The sequence below is a fragment of the Pongo pygmaeus genome, chromosome 3 (genome assembly GCF_028885625.2).
Source record: "Pongo pygmaeus isolate AG05252 chromosome 3, NHGRI_mPonPyg2-v2.0_pri, whole genome shotgun sequence".
In the NCBI taxonomy this organism is placed as follows: Eukaryota; Metazoa; Chordata; class Mammalia; order Primates; family Hominidae; genus Pongo; species Pongo pygmaeus.
Genome location: NC_072376.2, coordinates 195,120,100 through 195,143,322, shown reverse-complemented (window position 1 = coordinate 195,143,322; position 23,223 = coordinate 195,120,100). Strand labels below are relative to the sequence as shown.

The following is a 23,223-nucleotide window of genomic DNA, read 5'->3' as shown; positions in this document are numbered from 1 at the left end:
TTAACTGTCCTCATGCTTCTGCTGGGCCTTCTGTCCTTTATCCCATACATGTCCCCAAAGGAGCTCATTGGGAGGTAAATGAATGCAACGGATTCTCACTAAGCATTTTTATTCAAGTCCATCCATCGTCACATTCTGGAGAGCACTGGGGAAGTGAGGTGGGGAACAGCAGTAAAAACAGCAGCGAGCTGTGAGTGGTGCAGTTTGTCATTGTTCCCCACACAAAAGGCAGACTGTCACAATAAACAGCATTTACTCCTTTCATATTTGTGGCTTAGGGCTGGAGAAGGGGAGGTGTCACTGGTCGTAATTGTAGAACACATAAATAATAATAGTAGCTTGCAAATCATAGATCAAAGAAAACAGAGGGAATTGGCAGTGATGAAGCCAAGAAAATAGATGCTTCCAGCACAAGCTAATTTACTACCCTTTAAAAAATATGTTCTTCCTTCTAACAGTAAAAGTGGAATGATTATGTTTGCCCTTTCAGCTGCAGGTAAGGGAGATGAAACTTCTAAATCATCGGTCTTATGAATTATTTTGGGCACACAAGTATGGGTAGATTGTTTTTCATTCAAGAGATATTTTATAAGTTAATGGGCATTACCTTTACAAACTAGATGTGAGTGGGAACCCTCTGCTGACTGTAAACACTACTGTGTTGCGTACACCAGCTTGTTAGAGCCTGTAGGAATGCATGCATGAGGCCTTTCAGATGAGCTTTCTTAGAGAGAAAAATTGATTTTGTGATCTGAAAAGAATTCCTGGTTTCTATTACATTTGGACAGTCTGATCTCGTCGGAGGTAAGACATCCAGCACCCTGACTATTTCAGGCTTGAATTACACCTTCCCTTTTGGACTCTCCAAAACATGAGAAATATGACAGCATGCAATGCTAAAATTGAGTCCACGTACGATACAGACCCTGGGCAACCTTGTCATTCTCTGCAACCTATGGAAACTCAATGGGAGAATTCCCATAAGATGACAGAGACTGAGAAACTCTCCCCACGCTATTACAATATTGGAAGGTGTGCTGCTGGTGAAGGCATTTACTGCTGGTGAAAAGTGTGTATTGTGGCTTCTAATAAAAACCTGTGAAACCACATGGGTGTAAAGTAATTTTTTTTCAACTTTTCAAGAAACCGGTGACAATGCTAAGTTCACTGTTTTAGCTTTGGGTGTGAAGTATTTCACCCTATTTGTGATGGCAGGTTTACATCTGTGCTGTAACCTATTCTTACAGCAACATAATTGGAACTAGATTTCACACACAGACAGGGTTTCTCTTTATGGATTGCCTGTGATTGCCCCCAACACAAAATATGATAAATTGTGTATGAATCACACATGTATATTAGCACTCTATGTGAGTATAGGAGGATTAGCTAGTACTTTTCCAAAGAAAGAAAGCTTTGTCCTAATATGGAAAGTTGACAATCCCCAGGGCGCAGAAGGAGCTAGGCAGTCCTGAGCATAATAGTGGAATGCCCTAGACAGGAGAATAACCTGGAGTTTACTTGTGAAGACATTTTGGCTATCAGCATGTGAGTAGTCAGGTTGCAAACTTTGCTGGTTGTTAGCCCTAACATTTGCTTTCGTACAGCAGTTTTGACAGTTGCACTGCTCACAGCAAACTGCCATCGGAGTTGTTCTGCTTCAGTGCCACTTGGCTGTCACAGCCTGTCATGAGGCAAGAAAGCTCTAAAAACCTAACCCCATGCGACAGGGTTTAATCATTCCTATTACTCCTGTTGCCTGCACAGGCCACCTTGGAGCCCATAGCATTCAATTTTACCCTTCCAACAGCACCTGTTTCATAGGCTTCCATTGTTTTATTATTATTTTAACAGAGTGATAAGCTACATTGTTTTGAGGAGACAAAAAATCAGCAAAGAAATTGATTTATTTATCAAAACAATAATACTGAAATTGACCACTGATGAACCAAGCCCAAATGAAATGAAGGCTGTCTAAGTTGAAGTTGCTTTTTTTCCTATTTATGCTACCAGGCAAGAAGGGAGGTAACCCTTCCATTGTTTCAGTAGGATAATAAGGCAGAAGGGAATTGGTTATTTCTCCTTTAGACAAAGCATATGGGAAAAGACATTAGCAACTTTTGTCCCCGTCACCCTTTGTCTCGGATATCTTTACATGCACTTACTTGCTTTTCTTGATCTGTGAAATTAGGAGAGCCCACTTCTTGGTCAGTGGCCAACTCCTCTAGCACAGAGACACTCACTGAGGATTATTTAGAGATTTGGTACGTCATCATCACATATTTCCCAAGGAAGTGCCCTCAACTGCTATCAATGAGGCGACAGTACAGCAGAGATCACACACTTAGCCTCCTTCTTGTTTGTTAAAATAAGAGACAGCAATCAGGGACAATATAATATTCCCCACCATAACGAAATGCAGACAGTCTTGTAAACACTACTAGTATTGAATTCATCAAGACCCAACAAACTTTGACTGATATTTACTCTTACAAACACATAGTAGTCTATTCCCACAACAATCCACAGAGAACGGGAAAGGCAGGAGAGCAGCATTACTAAGGATAAAGTGACAGAAATGCGTGTATTGATGTCACTTAGCCACATATGTTATAGTATCTCTTCTGGAGTACATGTTTGAGTTAAAAGTTGTTTAATTTTGGCCAAATATAATGATTTCACATAATTAATATAAATAATTGGTCTGATTTCTGAATGGTCACTTCAACTTTGTGTTTAGATTCAAGCCATCTAGCATAGTATGTGTATTCAAATTTTTAAATTAATTGGCTCTTATCCTTTTAAAAGATTTGACAAACTTCTTAGTTTATCCAAGGTATAATAGATTTTTAATTAGAACAATCTGAATCTTTTCCTAGAATCATGTTATACCAGAAAAATAATCACATTAAGTAAAAAAAAGTAAGAGTACAAAAAGGAAAGAACATTTGCAAAACTAGTACATTGGAAAGTTTTAAATGGAAATAATAAAGAAAAATTGAGAATAATGAAAAAACTAACCGAATACTCTGCAAGTAAGTGAATGGTGAACAACTGGATACAAGATTAGGAGGCCTTTTGTTCCCCTCCTTTTAAATATCATTAGAATAAAATGCAATAAACACAGGCTAGTGTCTAGGATATGTGCAGAGACCAAGGACTTCACCACTTTAATTTACTGGCATCTTGGCAATAAAATTGCCCAAGCAACTGGCACTGAGCTGACCCTCATGTCTGATACAGGAGAAACTAGCAAGAGTTCACTGGCAACCAGCAAACCCTCAGGTTTGCCCTTGAGAGCTGACTTTCCAAAATCTAACAAAACACGTGACCTTAATAATGTCTTTGGAAAGGTAACAGTAATCAAGGCTAGAGGAATCCTTTGGCCTGTAGAATAACATTTTCGTATTCTGGGGGTTGCATGTTATATTAATTAAGGGTCATGACTAATAATGGAATAGAAATGTCAGACACGGGTTTCTATGAGACAATTAGAAACTCTTTAGAATTGTCCAATCCTGAAACGAGAGTCATGACTGTAGTTGCGTTTGCCTGCTATCCAAGGCCCTCCAGAACACGGTTCAGCCTACCTTTCCAGCTTTCTATAATCACCTCCCAATCACAACCCTCCCATCCAATCCAGATTGGCTTAGTAATCATTTCTTAAACATATTTAATACATCTCCACTGTCATTCCTTTGTTAATGGCACTTTCTATTGAAATGTTCTTCCCTTCTTTACCATGTGAGATATTACCCATCTTTTGAAGACCCATTTCACAATCTTTTTTATCCATGAAATATTTCCTCATTTCTCCACCCAAATATGTCTCTTTCCTCTACTGAAACATCTAAAGCATAGTGTTTGTATTTTCCTGACAAAAATACGTCATTTTACTTCTGTCTTTTTCTCCCTATTGTTTTATAAGCAATTTAAGAGCAAGGATTATGTGATTGTCTGTGTGTGTGTGTGTGTGTGTGTGTGTGTGTGTGTGTGTGTGTATCACTGGGATATAGAACATAGTGCTGGCAAAGGCATTAAATGAAGATGATAAGTTGTTTCTTTGTTATTGTTGTTTCTTTTATTTTGTTAAAACCATCATAGATAACTTCAAGACTTGCTTTTGTCAAATATGCTAATGTGATTGCTAGTCTAGTTACTTGATGGAAGACTTGTGATTAGTAAACTGATTTATAGCATAAAAGATGGTTTAAATATCTGCTGACATAACTATATGTATAAAAAGTGTTTTGCAAAAAAAAATACTTGTCAATCTCATACAGTTGCTTCTTTCCCCACATCATTTTACTACCTAAATGAATCAAGACTCATTAAGCTCCCAAATTCTATTAACTCTCCCCAGTGTTGCCTGCCGGCTGAGGAATCCCAACCCATCATTTTGATGAGTACAGACTTACATAGTCCCTCCTCTGTACCTAGTACAATGTGTGGGTATGACATGGAAGGAGATCTCTAAGTCACTCTGCCATCTGCTTGTCCAAAGTAAAAAACAACAAAACTACACTCAGATAATAAGCAGTACCTAAAACATTTCTTTTGGGACCTAAAACTGTAATATGTTACTAATGTTACCCATAGTGTCTTTTCAACAGGGTCTGTTTGCTGTTGATTTCAAAGGAAGTCTGTTTGATAATCAGCAAATAATCTAAAGTTGAGAAAAATGGCTCATGCCCAAGCACCAACCTGTACAAATGTTTTTATATACCGAACTCAAGATAAATCCATCTTTTTTTTTTCATTTTTGCAAAAACAACTGTGGGTATTATCCAAAAATAGCTGACTGTTAACTAGACAACTAGCCAGATCTCTAATGCTCCACGCGGACTCTGGCTGTTGCGTCTCCATCTGTACAGCCTACTGCCTGCCTGTTTTGAATTATGGGGAGCAGAGAAGGGAATCCAAGAGATAAGGATTCAATGGCATAGGTTGCCTCTGCTCTTGCTTTCATGGGGGAGATATTTTTCTCTTTTATGCTTTGACAGTGTCTGATTATATAGGATTCCAACCAACCTCCTCACTTTTAAAGCATTTCTGTGTGAAGAATACCTGACCTACAGTTTGCTGAATACCAGGTGCAGCTCTGATTACCTTCAGGTGTCCTAATGCTATTTGTACACATGTATTTCAGCTCTTTCTCATCCTTTGAGTCTGTTTTTTTTTTACACTTCCAAACTTGAGGATTCTTATTTCCTTTAAACAAATAGAATGACACTTATTAAGCAGAGGAATGCATTTTTAAGATGAATCAATGAATCATAATCACATACTTCCGCATCCAATGTTAGGTTTCAGCTATGAACACTAAATCTCTATGGTGTGAGTGACAGCAGGTAAAGGTTTTAAACTCATTCCAGCACATGGGATAAGTCTCGTCAGTTATGAAATTGCCACTGAGCTATTTTTAGTTTCTTTTCTTTTCAGTACTCCTTTTTTTTTCCTTGATCACATTATATGCCATGATTTTAAAAGATCTATTTTTTTTTCTATTTTGGAAACAAAAATAGAAATTCCTACCAACTGTTGCCTTTACTTTTTCATAATTTTACTTTCTGTTCTGTGCTGTCTGTGCAGCAGGGGTTTGAGAAAATAAAATGGAGTATGTTGTGAATGACTCACACTCCAAAGAAATAAAATGATACCATTGGACTGTGAGATAATAAATACCACTTTCCTTGTTCTGTTTTGATTGATACCTACATTCCATTTTAATTTTTTTTTTGAGATGGAGTCTCGCTCTGTCACCCAGGCTGGTGTGCAGTGGTGCGATCTCTGCTCACTGAAACATCCGCCTCCAGGGTTCAAGCAATTTCCCTGTCTCAGCTTCCCTAGTAGCTGGGACTACAGGCACCTGCCACCACGCCCAGTTAATTTTTTTGTATTTTTAGTAGAGATAGGGTTTTACCATAATGGCCAGGCTGGTCTCAATCTCCTAACCTGAGGAGATCTGCCCACCTCGGCCTCCCGAAGTGCTGGGATTACAGGCGAGAGATAGCTACATTCCATTTTAAAATCTAAACGTAGTAACAAGGAATTTCAACAACTTATGTTATGGGTGACCTTGTCAGAAACAAGTCTCATTTCCTTTCTGCAGAGCTGGTGTGGTGGAGAGAACCGTAGTTGAGCCACAGACTGAGATTGAGAATATCAAAAGCAATGGCCTTTATAAAACAGAAATTAGGAATGTGAGTCCAGGCTGCTACTTTTAAGCTAACGAGTTGAAAAGCAGCAAATCTGCCAAAGGGAATTGAAATAATATGCAAGAAAGCCAAGTCAGGAAACAGGAGATAAGAATCAAGGTGATGGATTACAAAAAACCTGTGGTATACCTAGTGGAGAGGGGTAGGCTCAGGCTCCTGCAGGCAAGTTGTGACACTGGCTCTGTGCCTTCTTTTCTGTTCTTAATTTACAGGTCAGTCTTTGTCCCTAACAAAAGATCATGACAACAATTCTCAATCAAAACTCCCACCCCAACACAAACAATGCGTGATACCAACTAGTTTACATGGAAAAAAACTAAACTTGGATGGAGGAAAGTGCCAGCACCTGCTCTATGGCTACAACCGTAGGATTTTTTCTGTAGCGATGACTGTTGGTTCTTGGTGTGATGAGGCCAGTGCTCATGCCTACTACCCTAGGGCTTCCCTTAGGCTGTTGTACTCTTGAAAATGCGTAATCAGCGAGGTGGGATGGTTAGCACTCTGGACTCGGCCAATGTGTAATCGGTTCTGGATCAGAAAGCAGGTGCGTAACAACACTGTGAGGAGAAAGTTCCTAGAACGGATCACAGAAGAAGTGTAATAGTCTTGGATTGCAGACTGGGAAAATGACAGTTTCTTGGTTTTTTTTCCTTTGGAAGGCTGTAGTAGTCGCTAAATTCAATTTTAAAAACGATTCTACCTTTAACATCAGCAGAAAACAAGATGGTTTGTTGGAAATAATTTGGGCTTCCAAATTAATTCTTGAGTTAAAAGACTGGACTCTTCATTTACTGAGGAGCTTTATATGACTCCATTTTCCGGTCCCTAAATTAACCCTAACCCCGTAATGCCATTGTTAACTTTGAGGAAGTAAATTACCCTGAATCTCCAGCATGGAGATCTTAACAAAATAAGTGCTAATAATGTATCCCAGTAAACATAAATATATAAAATACAATTTTGATCATCCTACTGTGTGGTATGAGTAGCTGAAAGTTAGTCATGTGGCCAGTTTGAACAAACAGCCAGCTGGTGAAAGGAATATTTTCACAAATTATTTCATGCTGAAATATTTTAAAGTAGGGGTCTCTCTGTAGAAGCAGATACAGCCTAAGTCAAGGGCATGCTGGTATGAAAATTAAAACAAAGTAATTGATTGTCGTTTTCTAAAAACGCAGAGGTGCTCTTCAATCACCCCTGTCACATACTGACCTTGCTGGAAGCCAACAGCATTCTTTTATATCATAGTTCTCTAAAGATAATGCTATGGGTATCTGTTACCCTTTTTAAGAACTACACAACATGTGCGTGGCCCAAAACTGACCCAACAAATCTCAGAGAAGCATAAGAGAAAGTTGCGGCCTCTTTGCTTTATTTGATATCTACCCAATATGTGATATTTGGTGGGGAACCGTGGCCTGGAAATCTGTGGGGTGTTATAAAAGTAAACATTTTGGGCTAATTAATGTCCTGGAATGAACTAGAATGAGTGCTTTCCTAAGGCTGACCAGACACAACAAAAAGTTTGGAATAAAATCCTGTGGAGATGTATTTCTAGAAAAGGAGTAATTGGATCCACTGAGTAGAAAAGTTAACTCTGCCTAGTTCAGCTAAACAGAAACCAGAAGAAAGGGCTAAAAAGGGTTTTATTTTATTGTTGTGATAGACCTATGGACCTATTATAAGTGATAAAGTTGGTAAAACTGTTAAGCACAGAAGATGAAATTTTCTTTAGCTTTCCCTAACTTTTTCATCATTTAGGACACATGCTAGGCACCAAATAAGACATGGTCCACCCTTGCCTGAAGAACTCATAATTCTGATCTCCTCTCTTGAGGTTCTGCTACCCCCCAACCATGAACAAAGTGAGCTTTCAAGCCACCCTCCAGTAGCTCAGGATCACAGTAACACCTCACCCAAGTTTCGTGGCTGGAAACCTTTACTTTTCACGTCCAATAAAGCATCCCTTTCCCATGTTCTTTCTTCTCTGCTTTCTGCATGGACCAAAGCAGATGGACAAACTCATCTCTGTTAAGAGGCTGATAACTGATCAGTGGGTTCTGTCTCATTGACTTGGGAGGGATTTCATTTTAATAAGGGATCACTGAAGACAGAGAAATTAATCTACAGAAATAAATAATTAATGGTACTGTGACAAGATAGTAAGAGACATATTTCGGGCAAGTGGGTTGTTCTGGAGCCCCTTTAAGAACACCTTGTTAAGGACTATTTGATCCATACATTACGCTAACTCTAGTTTTCCCACTTACAGAAAGAGGTCAAATTTGATAATAATGGGCATTAATTTAAAGAAGAATTTGAGACAAAATTAATGGTCTGAAGTTGCAATATAACTTTCATCTTGCAATATTCACAAAAGAAGCTGAGCTTGTTAACACACCAACCATCCTAAAAGTATACAATATTGACAATAAAAGCACAAAATATAATAACTTTAAAAAGAAATCTTCTTTTGAAACACTGCTAGCCAGAGTGCTCTGCAGATGAAAAGCAGAGAGAGACTTTCTCTTTATTACAGTCACATACTTGCCCTCAAACATTTTGCTTTTGAATGGGCAGAAATGAGTTTTCTTTTTTTTTTTTAAAAAAGCAGCATTTCAAACAATGTGTTTTCTTGTGATAAGAGATCTGTTTTAATGTCTTTACAAAAGAGGACCTTCAAAATGGTATGTTACAGGGGAAAGCGTTAGGATTACAAATCACACTGATTTTAAAGGACCCCAAAATCTGTCAAATTGCCCCACCCTTGGCAAGTTCATTCTGCAAGATGCATTTTTCTTTTTCCTCAGGAAGATTTATGTTAGAGTTATTTATTAGTTAGTGCTGCTTTGTGAAGAAAAACAAGCCAAAAAGGACCTCTTTTAAAATTTATCAAAAACAGTTCCCACCATTTTTTTTCTAATCACAAGGGATAAAGTCAAATTAATGTATTTTCTTCCTAGAAATCTCCTCTAGAACAATCTTGTTTAGAGAATAACCACTTATGAAGCCAACTTTACTGTTACATTTTTCTTGCTATGTCTTTCCTTGAAAGTAAATGCTTCACTTTAGCATCTTGATCTTATACCATTATAATAAATGTCCTCTAACATATAATTTTAAAAATATGTTTGACTTATGTGTCTTATTTAGCAAAATTATTTGAAAAATATTTTAGAATTATTCTATAATATTCTAGATTTAAGTTACAGCGTAATAATTTATGCATGGTGTACGCAGTGACACCTGGCCCTCGGCCTCCTGTCTAACAATATACTAGACAAGAATTATTACTCCATAATTCACACCCTGTCATGTCTTATTGCTTAATTAAAGCACAACCTTCCTCTACATGACAAGCAATTGGACTGTTAACATTATAGATGATTATCCAACCTAACATATTTTATTTTTACAACTTACTTTTTTTACATACACAGGATGCTTATTTCAGGGACACCTACCTCTGAAAACATGAAAAATCTGTTTCTTTACTCGCCTTCTGGCTACTGTATAAACCATCACTAGCAAAAACATGGGCAAAATATTATGTGTTAGGAATTAGTAATTTCGATACAGAAATAGTCGTCTACCATCTATAAAACAGATTACTATGTGAGTTTGATGGCATTTGAGTGTTTAACATTTTCTTTTCTATGTTCTATTAATGACCAAGTTAACACTAAGGTCTACGTATAGGTGCATGTACTTGTGAAATAAATGTAAATAAATAAAATGTTCACGGTCTGTATAAGAAGACCTTTAAGTTCTACTGGAGAATGCAAAAGAGAATAAGTACATGATCAAACCTACCACACACTTGGATAAGAAGATTATGTAGTGCAAAGATATTATATTTCCTCAAATTTATCTAGGAATTTAATAATAATTCAGTTCAAATTAAAAAATCAACAGCAATATTTTTAACTTGACAATGTGATAATAAAGTTTTTGGGTTAAAAAACAAGTACTTAAAAATTACTAGGAGAATCCTTGGGGAGGAGAGGAGAAAGCAGTAAATAAGAAGCACTTACTCCTGTCCTGTACTAAAACAGATGAGAGTGGTACAATAATTAGCATAGCTAGATGCTGGTAGAGACATGCCAAGAGAATGAGAGAGATCAAAGTGAGTGTGGAAATAAACACAAATGCAAATAGAAATTTGGTGATGACATAAGTGATATTTGAAATAAATGGAATACAAAAAACTGGTTAACTATTTGAAGAAAAAAGAAAACTGGACTCTTACCTAATTCTCTACCTCAAAATAAATTTCAAACAAATCAACATTTTAACATGAAAAATAGAATCATAAAAATTCTAGAACATAAATTCATTTATAAAGTTGGTAAGACTTTTCCAAGAAGGATGTAAAACTCACAAGTCATAAAGACTGACAAAATTAAGCAGGAATGTAACAAATAAAAGCAAAGGGCAAATGGAAATCTGGGAGAAAATATATATTTGATACATATAAAATAATAATTTTCTTAATTTTCAAATAAAATATTTAACTCAATCATAAAAAAGATAATTAGCACAATAGAAAAGTGGGCAAAAATTAGGAAAACTACATTCTTGACTATATCAATATGGCCATCTTGGATATGATATTGTACTCAAGTTTTGCAGATGTTACCACTAGGGGAGACAGGACAAAGGGTACTTGGGATCTGTCTGTATTATTTCTCTCAACTGTATGTGAATTTACAATGATCTCAAAATAAAAACTTTGATTTCATTTTAAAAAGTACAAAAAATTTAAGAAAGGCAATTTATAGAAATAGAAAAATTCTCATGCCCAATAAACAGATGAAAAGATATTCACTTTTAGTCAAAATGCAAATAAAAAGGGGATGGGAAGAAATTTCTCCTTCTATTAACTTGGTAAAAATTTAAAATGCTCAATAAATAATGCTGTTAAGGGCGAGGGTATGAGGAAAATAGTCTCTCTTTTATTGTTGGTGGAAATATAAATTTGCATAATCTTATTAGAAGGCAATTAGGCTATATACATAAACAAATTTTAAACCCACTTGCCCTTGACCCTCTGATGGGAATTGACTTCATGAATACAGAAGCAAAGGATGGTTTCCTGGATGCCAAGTGGAAGCAGATATGTATGCAGAGATATATAACCACACTGTTTGTAATAGTGAATAATTGGAAATGACAAAAGGGTACATCAATGGGAAAAAATACTGACTAAATACATTTTGGCACACCCGTAAGTAAGCAGCTGTTAAAAATAATGTGTCGAATATCTCTGAGCTAATAATACACATCAAAAGTAAACAGGGAGGAAGCAATGTGTAAAACAATGTAAACATTTTAGTATAAGTAAAACAAAAAATAGCTGATTAGTAGAGAAGTAGTTCAAGGGATAGGTACGGTAGATGATAAAAAGAGAGGCAAACAGATTTCTGTGTAGGGAAAAATAAAGTGGTACGTAAGTAAGCAGAGTCACAGTTATACAGGTAGAGTAAGATAGGCAGATAATTAAATGGCTGTCAATAGAAAGTATACAGCCAAAGAAAAAAATTTTTCGATTTTTTTCCTTATTACTACCCGCAGACTACTGTACCCACCTCCTTAAATACCTTATCTTTGAATCATCAGACTCCATCACCCTTCATAGCCATTCTTTGTAATCATCTGCAGACCCCCCAGGCCATTCGCCTGCATTCCTTGGAGATTTTCTATCCTGGTTTACTCTCACCCTTTCCAACATTACTCCTGACAAAATCCTGGGTGACTTGAATATCCATGCTGGTCCTTTCAATAGCCTGGCCTCTCCCATTTGAATACCAAAGTTCTTGGACTCCAGCCTCCTCCACTCTCCTTTAACCACTCACTAACATGGTTGCAGTCTAGATTTGTTCATTACGAATAACCTCTCCTTTATCTCAATGTTTAGCAGCCCACTGTTAATGCTCCCTCCTCCTGCTGTTCATTTCCAGCTCCTTCCCTAGGGAACTCAGTCAGCCTGCAGCTGCACCTACACTCTTTTGATCCTAACACCATTCGTCTGCCTCTCACCCTCTCCCTTATCTGCTTATCCAGTTTCAATTCCACAATCCTGACCTAGAGTCACCTCCTATCCTACACTATCAACTCACTTGCTCCACTTGAGTTCCTAAATATTCATTTGGTAAAACCCCAACTATTGTTAAATCCAATTCTCTGTCAACTCTGTATCTGCGTGTGCACAGCTGAATGTCCTGAAGAAAACTACACAACACATAGATCAAATTGGGGATCACTCACCTCCACAGTCCTTTTGTGCTTCTGGGTTTTCATATTATTTCCCCATTCTGTTTATTCTCCCTCCCCAATCATAATTTCATGCATTTTTCTGTATCTTCAGAGCTTCTCCACAATCCTCAGCCTCAGCTGATGACCTTGTACATAGCATTAACAAATGAAACGGAGAAGTGAGCTAGAAGAGATCTTCCCCAAGCTCTCTCCTTATCTAGCTCCCTTTCTGCATTTGTGCTTCCTTATAGCAGTTACTTTGCAATGGCTCAGCCTGCACTCTTGCCTTAGGACTGATCCCCTCTCATGGACCTCAGGGGACCTCAACAGTTCTTCCTTCTTTCTTGCATCATCCACTTTCCCTTATCAATGGAATCATTCCTAACAAATATAACAGTTATAAAACATACTAATATCGTTCTTTAAAAAACACTTTCCCCCTTCTTCTGTCTATAGCTACCATTTCATTTTTTACCTTCTGATTTCATAACAAAATTCCTTCAATGAGCAGTCTCTCCATTTCCCAATTTCTCTCCTCTATTCTCTTGGGCCTATTTCAGTTAGATTTTCTCTCTCACCACCAATGACCTAACATCGATAATTTAAGCCAATCTTCCCATTCCCTGACATAATGATGGAATTTTACAAACGGCTTCCACTTGGCGTCCAGGAAACCACCCTTTTCTGGTTTCCTCCTAGTTCATTGGCGACTCTGCAGAATCCTGAATTCTTAACATTGGGGTGTCCATGTTTCAACCCTCGATCTTCCTTTCTTCTCTACTCACAATCACTCCTTTCACGATTTTACCCAGTCAGATGACCTTAAATACCATCTATATGCTGAGAATTCCTGAATTCCTATTTTCGACCAATATCTAAAGTAGACTCACAGATTACACTGTTCACCTGACATTCGCAATTAGAAATCTAACAGGGATCTAAAACTGGGCAGGTCCAAACTGCAACCCAACCCACTTCTTCTCCTAGTCTTCCTTACCTTAGTAGATTATAACTCCATCCTTCTAGTTGCTCAGACAAAAAACTTTGGAGTCATCTTTGGCCCTTCTTGATCTCTCATCTCATACCCAATCTATTAGCAAATTTTGGCAGTTGTGCTTTCAAAATACATTTGGAATGTAAAACTGCTTGGGACCAGTTCTTCCTCTACCATTCTGTTCCAAGCTTCCCACATCCTTTGCCTGGATTTTTGCAATAGTCTCCAGCTAGCATCTCTGTTCTGCCCTTTCTCTTGTTTAGTCTGTTTTGAGTTTAACAACCAGGGATATCCCTTAAAAATATCCATCAGATACCACATCAAATCAGTCAGAATAGCTATTAATTATTGAAAAGCCAAAAAACCTCTGCTGGTGAGGTTGCAGAGAAAAAGGAATGCTTTTACACTGTTGGTGGGAGTGTAAATTAATTCAACCATTGTAGAAGACAGTTTAGTGATTCCTCAAAGACCTAGAGGCAGAGATACAATTTGACCAAGCAATCCCATTACTGGGTATATACCCAAAGGAATACAAATCATTCTATTACCAAGACACATGTGTGGGTATGTTCGTTGATGTACCATTCATAATAGCAAAGACATAGAATCAACCTAAATGCCCATCACTAATGGACTGGATAAAGAAAATGTGGTACATACACACCGTGGAATACTATGCAGCCATAAAAAGGAACAAGATCATGTCCTTTGCAGGGACATGGATGGATTTGGAAGCTGTTATCCTCAGCAAACTAAAGCAGGAACAGAAAACCAAACGCCACATGTTCTCACTTGTAAGTGGGAGCTGAATGATGAGAACACATGGACACATGGCAGGGAACAACAGACCCTGGAGCCTATCGGGGTTGGGTGAGGGGAGGGGAGGGAGAGCATCAAGAAGAATCACTAATGGATGCTGGGTGTAATACCTAGGTGATGGGGATGATCTGTGCAGCAAACCACCATGGCACACTTTTACCTATATAACAAACCTGCACATCCTGCACATGTATCCCTGAACTTAAAAGTTGAAGGAAAAAAAATATTCATCAGATTATGGCATCTCTCTCCTCAAAATCCTCCCAAATTCCACATCCAGGAAAAATGTCCTTTAAAAGCTCCCTATCTTACATAGATGAAAAATTAAAATCTATGCGTGGCCCCCATTTTCTGAGTCTGTGGCTGTCCTGCCACTCTTGCCCTGGTGCCCACACTCCGGCCTATTCCGCCTCTCTGAGCCCCTCTCCTGCACTCGCCTCACCAGTGTCTTTTCTGAGAGCCTTTACATCAGCTTCTTTCTTCCCGGAATGATTTCCCCAGGTATCTGCAGTGTTCCTTCCCTCCCCTCCTTCAAGCCTTTGCTCAAATATCACTTTCTCAAGAAGACTTTGCTTATTTATAAAAGCACTTCCAATCATCCTTCCCTATTTTACTTTTCTCCATAGTACTTATCACCACATCACATATACACACATACATCTATATTCTTATTTATTCTGTCTATAGTCTGTTTTTTCCCACAAGAATATAAGCCCCATGAGAGCCAGAAAGTCTTTTTTAAAAAATTCGTTTTGCTTAATATTACAATCCTAGCACCAGAAATAGTTCCTGGTACATAAAAAGCCCTGACTAAGCATTTGTTGAGTTAATGCATAAACGATATATAGATATTTTTTAAGTATGCACTTCTGTGAAAGAAATTTTAAGAAAGTCTAACTAGTAATTATTTTAGAGGAGAGAGAATTTTGTAAATTTCTGTATTTTTTTTTCTAACCATGTATATTGTTACTTTTCAGAAGTCAGAATTATAACATCACAAATTATATTGGCAGCAAAATGATAGGATATCTGTTACTTTTTTTCTATATACTTCTGTTTTTTTTTAAAGGTAAAAAATGTTTTAAATAAATCTACATGTTTTAAAAAATTGCTGTTAAAGTTATAAGCAAGGTCAAACAGTAGTGGAATAAGGAATTGCTGAGCTCACTGAATAGCCCCACATCTGAAGAACTGTGTGAATTTTAAATGAAGAAATAGTATAAGATGCCTAACAAATGACACAAGCGATAAGTAATAAGTGTTCTGATTTGAAGTGCAGAGAAGAGTTTACTGAGGTTTGATTATATTATGTGGAGCTAGAGGGTGAACACCATTTCTCCTGCTATGTTCATTCATGTGTCAACTAACAATAATGTGGTTGTGATGTAATGCAGCAATGGAAAACTTGGATCTGGTAGTCCATGTTCAGAAACAGAATAGACTGAGCTGGTTTTATTAGTTTGAGTGATAGGCTATTATATTAATGGTTCCACCCGAGACAGGGTGGCCCTCGCTCATCCTAGTGCTGACTAGGCCCCATTTCCTAATGAATGATGGCCTCTGTCAGGCACCAGCACTCTGATCATCTGACACGTACAAAGAAAAAAGTTACTAATAATTCAGGCACATTTTGCCAACTTACATCCAAAGGTATTGACAAGGCAGTATTGTTAAAGCATGCTGAGTTTTCAGTTAACTGCATTAAAAATATGTGAACTCCAGTAGAATTATCTGCCAATATTATGAACATATGGCTTTTTTTAACTAATAAATATTTCTACAGATATGAGACTAATGAAGCACACAGTGATACTGCCTTTTCATGATTATTAAATATACAAATTCTCAAGAGATACTAATAGATTTAGGTCATCACAAGCATAATTTCATAGAAAACCACTTCAAGTACCAGGCCTTACTTAGCATATTATCTATGATGAATGAATGTGGTATGAACACACAATAACAGAAATAAAAATAAACAACTTGGCTTGTTGAGGTATGTATTTCATGCTCAATGCACCTAAATAACTTTTTAAAACAGAAATGTTATACTATTTATATTTCAGTGGCCTTGTTACATTGTATTGGATGCTGGGCTTTACCAAATTACAAAAAGATCTTACAGTCAAGAAGCTGCCCCATTTTTATTCCATTTCAGTCATAGAAAGACAGCCTTGACGCTAAAAGCATTTTCTATTTTTTTATGAGATCATCAGCTCGGGATTTTCTGATATCTCTCAATTTTTCTCCACTTCAGCTTTTCTCATAGGTAATAATAAAGCTATTTTGATAGAAATGTAGCCATCTTACGGTTTTCTTTTTAAGTGGGGCTCCGTATTTTTCCCAGTTTGAGACAGTAGGTACAGCAAAGTACAGCCGAGTGGAAAGAGGGCAATGTGTGGAAGCAACATGTTCTCCCGAATGCTTCAGGAATCCAAAGTTTGAATTCTCTCTCATTTTTGTTACTAGTTCACGGTGGTCCCTCCTAGATATTTTCTGAAACTAAACTTGTTTCCTTCTACCACATTTTTCTTGACTTTTTTTTTTTCCAGTGCTGATTTTTTGGAATGTGTAGGTTTGGTAATTTTTGTCATTTTCAAGACTGATTGCAGTGATCTCTATTGTTTGGTACTTTTTCCTTTGGTTTTCACAATTTGCTTTTTCTACTTCTGTTCATTTTGTTGTATCGCTTATCTTTCTTAATAAAGTATTAAACTATCACTTGATACTTTCTTGAACTAGAGCTCTCTGTGGTCTCCATTCCCTTGCTCCCCTTTAAAAATATATGTAGTAAGACTCAAGTCCCATTTATATTTTGTCTGAATAACACATATATATTCATAGTAAAACATGTTAAATAAAGTTAATATTCTGAAATTATCATATCATTCCTATTTTTCTAAAAAATAATCAAAAGTGAATTTTTCATAATTGTTAAGATATTAAAAATATCTGTCATTAAAAACTTCAAGATATAGAGAAATCTAATATAGTATAATTTTGTTCATTTTTAGCAAATGGCTCTGTCCATAAATTTTATTTCAGACTACTAAACCACCTAGATCACGCCAAGTGGTTTATTAAATTTCATGGAAGTCAGAGGTTTAGAATACCTGTAGATTTCATTCAGGATGAAATAAACATAAAAGAAACATTTCAGTATGTGCTTTGGTTGAGGCTGGGGATTAGGTGTGTTTACAGTTAGGTAAATTTCTGAAAACTAAATTCAGGGACTAAAATTGGATTTGATTTCAAACAATCCTTCCATAGCATATGCACCGGTTGCTGCGCAACACAATTTAATATCAACAAATGATGCCAAGTGATTTTTGCATACTGTAATTGGCTTGCAAGTTTTGCTGCTTGAAAATTGTGATGAGAATGTGATTATTTAAATTTCAATGGCTATGTTAAAAATGCTAATTTTTATAATTAAAAAAACCTACAACAAAAAAACCGACATCTTAAAACTGAAGAAAAGAACTGTCTTCTGTGATAATAAATGTACGACAGTCTGCAAAGTTCTTCTTCCACCCCTTGGGAAAGCACAGACCATATTGAGGTAGCTTTTGATGCTGGTCTACTCACCTAGCTTCTCTGATGAGTTGGCTGTGGAAAGCTTATATAGAGGCAGAGCTCAATTAGTGTAATTTATGTATCCTTGGACGTCAATCATTCCTGTTGAGAGGTGGGACTCGCAGGCTCTCAGTGCATTAATTAAGAGCTCATCTCAGCAGAGCCATCTTTCTACCTAAGGACCAAAAAGAAAGTTTTAATTAGATTTTTAAAAGCAAGTATGTCACATATGAAAGCAAGTATAGTTCTTTAGTTGGTACGAGAGGCAACAATTGGAAGGGGCTCTTCCAGACAATACAAAGGGCACCAGTTCTCAGTCATCTGTGACATTATGAGTAAGCGGGGGAGCTTCAGTCTTAAACATTGGTTTCGACCTTTGGACAATCACTTCATGAAATCACTGAAATTTTGACTATGTTGTTTCATTGCCAGCATCATTATTGGACCCCTGTCTAATTATCGATGCAGAGCTGATGCTGATTGAATGCAATTACAACGTCAAGGACAGACAGGAGTTTTCTCTGATGGCTGGCTTTTTGTTCCAGGCTAGCTTCTGACTGAATATGCAGTGGGCAATACAATGCAAGTTCAGCAAAAGGGAGTGAGGGAACTTGCACAACGCATCAATTTCATGGGTTCGGTGATGGAGTGAGTGTGCCCTTGCCGGCTAACCTAAAAATATAGGGACTCGAGAGAGGTAAAAACTAGCTAGGCTCACTGGTGTCAGCTGCTTGAGAGAGGCTGTTCTCCTGGAATGGCTTGTGTGAGGCCATCAAACGTACTCCTTAGGGCTCACTTGGGAAATAATAGATACATTATTGATTAAAATATTTATAAATTAAGGGAGGGAAAACAAACTTTAAAAGCTAGTTCAGATTCTACAAGGAAAATATATCTACTCATAGCTATTAACCCCTCTCCCTCCATAATTAAGGAGGGAGGTTCAGAACGCATGCTTGGGAGAACAAAAACAAATGTTTGTCAATAGCCAGAAAAAAGCAAATAGGAAAACTAACCTAAAAATACAGGGACTCGAGAGAAAACAAAAGGAAACACTACGAGCAATCAAAACACTACATCTTAGAAACAGTGAAGAAATTACCAAACCTAAATATTCTAACACATCAGCATTGGAAAAAGCAGAGGTACAAAATTTCCGCTTTCAGAAAGGTTATAGACAATGGGGACATATAAACCCAAGAAAAACAAGCACAAAATAAAGGATGTCATAAGAGTAAGGGGGTTTCTAACAAACACGACCAGTACAATGCGCAGATGATTCAGAAAGCAAGGAAAGCTCCGGCTCAAAAGAACAGAATGTGTGTTCCACTGTTTCTCATTGGTGTTATATTTCATTTTATTTTTTCTAAGGGAGGGTGTTTAGGAAATCCAGTTACTGTATACACTATAAATTTACCACCTAACTAGCATACTTGACATGTACTGAATAACAGCCACAAACCTGACAAAAGAAACTATAGATTTTATGGGTATATAGCTCGTGCAGTATGTTTCTAAATGATAGTGTATGATGAAAACGTTACTGTATGGACAATTTGTCAGAAGAATAAAGCTGGAAAATTGTAACCCATCATTTATGTTAATGTTCATAAAGATATTTTATAATCCTTTCTCAGCTCTTTCCCTTCACATATTTTTCCAGCTATTTTTCCTCATTTATTGTGCTGTATAATGTTTATTGCACAATACGTAGAGTAGTACTCCCCAGACACGAGTTGGCAATTGTGCTGGTTACACCAATCTCGTGTGCCCGATAAATTTATGTAATACCACATCCTGCATCTGAGTACCATTACTGTGTCTTTCAGTGCAAAATTTTTATTTGCATTTAAGCTAGGGCATATCCCAAAGTCAGATGACCGCTTGGGCATATCATACTCAAGGATGTCTAAATGGTAATATTAATATATACAGTGTCATGTCTTGTGGTTATGTGCAAGTTATTTACCTCAGGAATCTCTTTGTTTTCCAAGGAATCCTCAAATTATATTTATGATAGAATGAGGACAGAACATGTTAAAATTAACAGACACTGAATGCAGTTATTTTTAAAGGAGAAAAACCTCATGATGTGCCTCTTCATGTGTTGTCAGCGTTTTTTTCCCCCTGAAGAAGTTACATGTGGTCTTGTGATCTGAAGACACCTTCCAGCGACATTGACCAGGGCCACTCTATTATACATTCCTTGTCAGTTCCTATGAGCCTTGTTTCTTAAGAGCATGACAGGAGGAAAAGGCTTCAGAACAGGCAGCACATTTTTGTGCTTTTAGCCAAAAGTATGAATTTTCTTATTGCTTAAATGTGTAGCTTCATAGGAACCTAACATTAGGATTTGGGGTAAAAGTAAGCATTTTCGTGAATGAGAATTTTTTTGTTTTTTACATGAAATCTTCTCAATTGGATGGGACCTTTCAAAGTTAGCTAAAGTGGAAGTTCGGGTTAAATTGTAAGTGGAGCAATGTATCTGTACTAGACTTTGGGATTTGTTCTGAAATTGGTTGCAATGGTGCCATGGTGTTCCAAGGAAGAGAACTTGGTCTGTATTTGAAGAACTACCGGTAGCTGATGGAAGACCTGAGTTCACCTCCCCAGCCCTTGTTTCAGAAAATTCACATTGTTTTTCAAAGATTCTTGTGATCTGAGACTCTATTAGATACTTGACTTGGTCCAAGACTCTCACCGCCCCGGGAAGTGATTGTGTTATGGGCCACATATTTCTCCTGGCTTCCCCTCCTAGTAGCCAAGATGGCGGCTTCAGGACAAGAAAGCACGCGGCATCGCCTCTTCCCTTAAGATTTCAATGGGCCTCCACTAGTTCCTATCAACATGGCAGGGGGTGTTTTATGTATCCATTTGGTGAACTGGGGGTTTATGAAACAGTGAGTCTCCACAAGGAATCATGGAGGCTCAGTCGGCTCCAATTCAAATTTTAATTTGTTCATGATTTAAAAATAACGTAGTTGAGGCCAGGATTATTGGGTTTTAATGGTATTTGGGTGTATACACTCACATAAAGCTATGTGGCCCTGGAAAACAAACAGATTGTATCTACTCACAGAATAGTTTTTCCTAGGTGAACCAGTAAAATTTTTTGAACAGTTAGCTAACTCATTCAGAGAAATCAGCCACGTTAGTATATATTAATTTGCCACGTTTTCTATACTCATGGGACTTATATCCAAAGGCAAGCTATAACGAAGCTCCGGTTAAAATGGTCTAGTTCTGTTGTCTTATCATTGGCAAATACATGTGAAAGAGCAGGTTTATTATTGTGTGACAACCTCTACTCTTTTTGCATAATTTTATCAGAAGGAATAGAAATTTATATTTTCTTTTTTCTTTTCTGAGATGGAGTTTTGCTATTGTCGCCCAGGCTGGAGTGCAATGGCGCTGTCTCGCCTTACTGCAATCTCTGCCTCCCAGGTACAAGCAATTCTCCTGCCTTAGCCTCCCAAGTAGCTGGGACTACAGGCACGTGCCACCACGCCCAGCTAATTTATGTATTTTTAGTAGAGACAGGGTTTCACCATGTTGGCCAGGCTGGTCTCGAACTCCTGACCTCAGGTCATCTGCCCACTTTGGCCTCCCAAAGTGCTGGGATTACAGGCATGAGGCACCATGCCCAGCCAAAATTTTTTATTAGAATATGTTATAAGAAAAAAAGTAGACATTAAATTAGAACTTTGGGTTCAAAAATCACACGTAGTATTTATAGCAGAAACTGGGACTCCCAGAAGTCTTTAAATGGCAAAAATACCAGCTTTGAGTTTTTATAATTTAGTTGGCAATTGTGAAATTTGTTATCGGAGACTTTCTTATTTCTATCAGTGAGAACCCATATAGCAAACTGTACAGATACTAATTCGATCTAGTAGCACTAAGGAAAGACAAATCAAGTCTTGCTCTAGTGTCTTCTAGAATGTGTGGGTTTGCAGAACAGGAATGGGTTAGTGCTCTGTGAAATCTATTTATTTAGATAGAGTTTGTCCCAGGCCATGTAAGAGGGATGTCTGGGTTGGGTTATCAGTCTTTCATCATTGACATTTTATTATTTAGTTTTAATGCTGAGATATTTTATTGTATATGAGTCTAAGACAGGATATTAAATAAATGATGATTTGGTCCAATATTGATGCAGCATTACAGTAAGTTTATATATTTTAAAACTTTTCCTAGTTCTGACTGAGGAAAAATGATTAATTTGTAGTGACTTTCTTGACATCTAAAATTATTGGAGGGAAACCAAGCATCAAATTTGTTGGGCATTAGGTTATGTAAATAATGTCAACTAATATTTGTTTATATGGGATGCTACAAGTACCACATTATTTTCTTGTAACTCTTTTACAAGTTTAACAACAATGGGGGAACATAATTAAAGTACTCTATTAAGGACATGTTCTAATGTAATTTTTGAATGAAAATAACTGTAGAGGTAAAGCCACAGTGATGAAAAACAGTGGAATAAATCTATATTTATTTAAAAATAATATCTATTTTTTACATACCCAGTTCTTTGCATTTCCTTGTAAATTCTGTATGTGGGCATATTAGCACACCTTATTCATACTTGTTAATTGCTTCTTTATTAACTTAAGTTTAAATGATTTTCTTTTAAAGAGCATTGAGAGCAGTTAACTTTTAAATACTCAACAAGTATTCCATATTTCCAAATAATCGTGTTAATGTCATGACATTTGAAAAGCTTTGCTTCTATCAAGCCATTTCTTTGACATTCCCATAGAACCTATGCACAGGAGATTTTAAAGAGAGGTTTTGGTTATTCTATGTTCATTTTCACTCCTTACCAAGAGTTAAGGTACAGCTAAGGCTTCTGTCTCTTATCTCATATTCTCAACAACTTGAAGTAAGGAACAAAATAGCAGAGAATTCTTTTTCTGTGTTTTGGAAAATATTGATCCTTTTTTCCTGTGCTTTGGAAAATCTTGATCATATCTAGCCAGATATACTTACATGTAAAATATGAACGTCTTTGAAAATTGGTCTTCTGCAGTCAACATCGCCTAAACAACAAATTTGGTCATATATACATATATGTGTGTATATATGCATATATATGTTTAATGCCAAACCCAAAAATCTTCAACTCTTCCATTGTTAGTACTAAGAAATGTATGTATGTGTTGGTGATGCAGGGGGTGAAAATGAGGCTTGATTGATTCATTCACAGATGTATTTATTCAATTAATTTTTATTGCACTCCCAAACAAGTGGTGAGTGCTATGCTGTGTTCTGGGGATTAAAAAAAAAAATGAGCAAAACAGATGAGGACTCTGCCCTCATTAAGCTTCTATTTTAGTAGATATATATATATAT

The 23,223-nt window shown here is 37.0% G+C and overlaps 1 long non-coding RNA gene across 1 annotated transcript in view; it reads right to left on the bottom strand.

The window, feature by feature from the left end:
* Positions 1-23,223, bottom strand: part of LOC134739489 (uncharacterized) — a 663,655-nt gene that overhangs the window by 114,669 nt on the left and 525,763 nt on the right. The window contains exon 3 of the long non-coding RNA XR_010126183.1: positions 17,878-18,040. This is a non-coding gene — a long non-coding RNA (uncharacterized LOC134739489). The remainder of the gene's footprint in view (positions 1-17,877; positions 18,041-23,223) is intronic.